This window comes from Neopsephotus bourkii, unplaced genomic scaffold, assembly GCF_033783945.1.
Source record: "Neopsephotus bourkii isolate Nb327-2 ecotype Australia unplaced genomic scaffold, CSIRO-AGI_Nbou_v1 NB_668, whole genome shotgun sequence".
NCBI classification, from domain to species: Eukaryota; Metazoa; Chordata; class Aves; order Psittaciformes; family Psittacidae; genus Neopsephotus; species Neopsephotus bourkii.
This window is the reverse complement of record NW_026901167.1, coordinates 327,539-333,243: the sequence shown is the minus strand read 5'-3', so window position 1 is coordinate 333,243 and position 5,705 is coordinate 327,539.

Here is a 5,705-nt window from a genome sequence, read left to right as displayed (position 1 = left end):
TGGGTTAATAGCTGGCTTTCTAATCACGTGCTTGGAAAAGCAGCTTTTGTTGCTGCTCCAGAAAACTTCCCAAGCGTGCAGTAAAAGGCCTGACGTTCCAAAAAAAAAGTATCCTGAATAAAGTGATGGCTCATGAATTGCATTTTTCTTTTCTATAGCTGAGTGTGAATTTGGGGCTTTTTTTCTTTTTCAGTCTTGCAACTGCAATTGTATTCAAGTAGCATGTAAAAATCACACAATACTTGATGTTGGAAGAGCTCAAAGGAAGGTAAACTGAGGCAGGTTGCTCAGTGTTATGTCCAATTGGGTTTTGAATGTCTCCAAGGATGGGGAGAGTCCACAGCTTCTCTAGGTATCCTATTCCAGTGTTCAATCACCCTTACATGAAAGTCCCTTATGTTTAGATGAAATTTCCTGTATTTCAGTTTGTGCCCATTGCCTCCCTTCACTGGACACCACTGAGAAGAGTCTGGCTCTGTCATCTTTGCTCCCCCCATCCATTTATAAACATAGGTAAGATCTATCCCCTTTTCTTCCCCAGGCTGAACTATCCCAGCTCTCTCAGCCTGATGTACATCAGATGCTCCCTTAAGTACCTCTGGACCCAGCACTCCAAATGTGGCCTCATCAGTGCTGCTCAGAAGAGAAGGGCCACCTTCCTCCACCTCTTCCTCATGCAGCCCAGGAGGCCGTGGGCCACTTTGTCACAAGGGTGTGCTGCTCTTTTCCTTCCAGATCTTGCCATCCTACTAGAAGTTCTTCCAAACAATAGAAGGAAATGGGATTGCTTGGAGGAGTTTGCGTGTTGCAAACTGCAAGGAGTCTCTGTGTTCCTTCTCATTGCCTTATCCTCCTGGCCACACTGCCAGCTCTGTGGCTTATTGCCCCTAAAGATGATGTTTCCCTTCCCAGTGTTATCTCAATACTGCAGTCTCTAGGTGTCCTAGTATCCTTGAATTAGCTGATGGTACATATAGCACAGCAAATACATACTTTGGATCACCATAACACAGCCAGATGGTTGGCTTCTTGAGCAGCAGTTGCAGAAGGAGACTTACAGTGCTTGGAAACAATTGTAATGAGCTTTCCTTTGCATGGTGACTTGTTCTGGTTTCTTTCCTATCTTTGCCTTCTGCCTCATCTTAACCTTCTGAAGTTTTAACCATCGGATTCCTCTTTTCAGATTAGGTTCTGAGAATTTAACATGTAATAGACTGCACATCCCTCAAATTCAATGAACTTGTATCAGAGCTGAATGTAATTCAACGTATACTCCTTCCCAAGGATCCACCTATCAACAGAACTTTGCAAATCTGGGAACAGCAATTCCATCATAACCAGTTTGGGTTTGGTCTTCTACCCTTAGGATTTGCTTGCAAGAACCACTGCTGTTTCCCTGTCTGACCCCAGGCTGCAGCGTGGGTCCCTCATGTGCTCTTTCAAGGTTATACTCAGAGACAGGAATTGCAAACTTGTGGTAGTTTCCTTTAAAAATCAAGATGTGTGTTAATTCTTTCATGTTACTGGTAAACATGATCCAAATCAGCTGTGGCAACGTGAGCTTAGGGTCAGATCATGCTCAGCAATAGGGGTCTGCATCCTCATCTTTAGAATGCAGCCTGCTTGGAAGCAGCAGTGAAATGTAAGTGGGATAGGATAGGAGCAAAGGGCAGAATTTGCTTTTCCCATCTACATTGTGGTTTTGTATAGTATTTATGTCTAACTCTAAAGCAAATCCCTGTGTTTTGTCCCAGTCTTGACCATGTGGCTCCAACAGCTCCCATAATGCTGATGTTCTAACACGATGTAGCCATAAACTGAATCTTTGTTTTCCCTTTAATGTACCCTTTTTAATTGGTCTAAGGGCTGAACTTCTGAATGCCATTGCTCATTTGCACACTGAACTTGATGGCAGAAAGCAAGTTTGCTTATTTAATATTTGCTTTGATTTGGTGATTAGCCATTGCTCTTAATTATTTTTTACCATTTCCACATGAGTGATCAGGAAATGAGCTGCTCTCTCACATTTTCAGCGAGTTAAAAAGAGCCTGACTCTGGTATTTCCTTATTGACTTTTTACTTGCCCCTGTGCAGAATGGTTTAAGATGTTGCTCCTCTTGAGTTGCCCACCTCACAGCTTGAGTAATGCCACAGCTTTTAAAAGTGTTTCCCTTCTGACTTGCTGAGGTGATGAAGACAAGGAAAGTCATCCAGCATAAAAGGTAGACACGAACAAAACATGAATTGAAGGTGTGGGTCAGGTTACAATCCAAACAAGAGCAATATTAGAACCAGTTTTGGAGACTGGGGAGACCAGGCTTGTGGTGCACATCTGCAATGAGCAATAATAGGATGCCGGGATCCTGTGTGATGTTTACACGCTGGTAGCAAATCCTATTAAAAAAAATAAACATAAATGCCTTCCTCTGCCCCTTTTTCTGCTGCTGTTTTTCTTTCATCTTTTCATTCCTTTTCAAATCAGTAATGATTGTAAATCGCTTCTTGCCACAGAAAGCGCTGTTTTCAAAGAGCAGCGATTAGATTCTTGTAATCTTGTTTATTAGGTTTATGCAATAAGTGCTCAACCTATGCTTTAAATGCCTTTTAAAAATACACTAATAAACAGACCTTGATGGCTCTTTGATTGAATTGCAGATAACTCACTGATGGTATAAATACCATTAAGTTAATCAACCTTCCTACAGAGGCTCTTCCAGTGCAGACACCAAGCTCCATAGTGTTATCTGTCTTGCAGATACTAGATAAGATGAGCTGGATGGTGGCCTTCTTCGTGCTCCTGCAAACTTGGGCTTTCTGGGGTTTAACTGATTGGCTGCTTTCCTTGCAAGTATTTGACTGATATGAGAGTGTTGGGAAAGAGATTTATTTGTGCACATAGTAATGTTTGCCTCTGCTGGACCAGAAACTGCTAGGGCTGGTTTAATTTGTGGTGCTGAGCGAAGAAAAACGGTATTCAGCTTTTTTTCCCCTTAATGTACCTTTTCTGCATGTTTTTAGATGCGAATCCTGGTTTCTTTGAAGTCATGGGCATTTTGTCCTTAAGGGTTTAATTGAAACCTTCATTTCTCAGCATTGCAATGCTGACTTGGAGTCACCGCTAGGTAAAATGTGGTTGATTTTGCAGCATCTATGTGTGTACTTCATTTTTGAGGGGTTTGAAGAGATGTTACTAAACTGAATGGACTTACGACACCCCTGGCAGGGTTAGGAAAAAGCCTGAGGAATATCCCACAAGCCCTTTTGTGAAGCCAGCTGTACAGTGACACAGCAAGAGGGAGGATGCAGGCATCCCTCTGCTTTATATCAGCATGTTTTTAAAGGGTCTCCTGCAAGGCACAAGGCAGTGTTTTCTATTTGGATGACACAATAGCCACAGAATTCTCCAGAAAGTGACATCTTTTAACCAGTGCTGGAGGTCAAAGCGAACGTTAACAGGGGCAGACCACATTCCTCAAAGGTGATAATGGCTGGCTTTCTCTGCATGGGGTACGCTAATAGGAAAACAACTTCGATGTTTTGTGGATTTCTAAATCTTACAGCTCTTGAAAGATTCCATCAGTTCTAAAGGAGAAAGAAAAATAAAGTCCCTTGCAAACATTGCTGGGAGCAGATTGGCTCTTAATAGCCAAACCTAGATGATGTCTCGCATTTGTTGCATTAAGTCAGTGTATTAATGGCACGATGTGGCTTATAGAAACTGTTTCTAGTCAGGCTGCCTTAGTTGAATCAAGAGTTTTCAGTAATTTAAAATCAAAGGGAGCCCTTGTTTAACTGGCAAACAGCAGAAGGATGAACTCTTAACATCCCCCTGTTAGATCCCAACTTGAAGTGGAAAGGCAGCTTACAAGCTGCGTGGGCCTCTGAGATGTGATCAGGCTGGGGCTGTAACTGTGTTTCCACTGGTAGTACCTGTTAATCCACCTTTTGAACTGAGACTTCTCTGGGGATGCATCAAACCCTGTGAAATCCTGTAGGTGATGCAGCATTATCCTTGCAATTTGTGCTCCTCAGCAAAGGTGACCCCCAGGTAAGCCCAGACTTCTCAGTTTTAAGGCTGAAGTTTTAGCTGCATCTTTGACTTGTTGAAAACTGCAAGTGCTGCCTCCCTGCTTCTGATTTAAGGGCTGGTGACTGCCACTTCAGATGGTTTGGATGTGATAGCAAAAGGCTAACACATCCTTACAGCTGCCTCGTCTTGCTGAAGAGCTTGGGTGTAATTGGTCTAGTTTTGCAGTGGTTCAGATGTCAGGTAGGTGTGGGCTGAAGTTCACTGCTGTGATTTATTTCAAAGGTTCTCAGAGCTGGGCTTCCAGGCCTTATTTAGGTATTGAAGTCAGTGCAGTGATTTCTTCCAGTATGTTCCTGCTGCATTCACAGTTGACTCAAAGATCTGGGGAGAACTACTGGGAGATGTATGACCTCTGAAGCCTTGATTCTGCGTGCCCCATGTAGCAGAGCTGGAAGGATTTGTTCTAATGGCTGGGAAGAGCATTTCTCAGGGTCAAGAGAATGCTTCATGCCCCTCTCAAGCTTCTTGCTAGTTGAAAGTTAGGAACTATGTGCAGTTTTATTTCTACTGTGTGTTTTTATTTGACTTGAAAATATTATGGTGGATGTGTTGACCAACTACTCTTTTTTTCTTTCCCGAAAGGAAATAAATGAGAGCTTTGAACATTCTCTCTTGTCACTCTGATTTACACTAAATTTAATTGAGACTGACATGATTCTAATCTACTGCTGTGCTCCTCCCAGGGTCTCTTCTGCAGATGTGGCGGGGGAAGATCTGGTGACTCTTTCTGGCTGAGGAAAGCAATGAATGGCAGCAGAGGTGCTTGTGATGTGCCAGCATGCTCAGAAAGGCAGTGGTTTGTCTGTTCTTACCCAGCAACAGTCTTCACAACCATCACCATTGCAAGATATTGGTTTTAAGGGAGAAACAAATGTCCAAGAGACAGAGAAGATAGTCTAATGTGAAAAAATATATATATAAAAATATGTCTGATGAAAACTGTGCTTTTTATTTTAAAATTCTTTTGAAACAGGGAAATCCATATGCCAGGCTCGGTATGATGCAAGAGGCACCCAACGCCAGGGCTCCTCCTTGTGGTTACACCCTCCACCTCTTAGTTTAGTCTGGAACCAGACCCCATGGACTTCTTCCAGGATAACTCAACTTGGGTCTTCTCTGGCCAATTGGTAAGCACATCAGGTGGCAAACAAGCAGCTAAAACTTCAGAGACTTCTATGAAAGTTGTGTAAGTTAAGTATTTTTCACAATATTGTTTTCAATGTGAGAAATGCCCCCAAAATCAGACAACACAGAGCTTGTTTTTCTTCATTCTCTTTTTATATAGTTAAACAGTTGCAGGGAGCGGTTGAGAGAATACAGATGAATGGGAACAATCTCTATATATCGCATGAGGCTTAATGAACCTATAGGCTCATTTGTGAGGAGTAAAAGCTAAGTAAAGTCTGTGTAAAATAGCAAGTGGAGAAGCCCTCCATGCTCTATTCGGGATTGCCCATCTGTAATGAAATTGCCTCCTGTACCACTCAGTGAGCCGACTGATGGCAGGAGTCCTGGGGACAGGAAAATGCTATTGCCAGTGTAGCCAATGTCCGGTCTTCCCTCACCTTTCCTCTTGTTAACCCAAGAGCTCTGGGCTCCAATCCAATTCAGACAA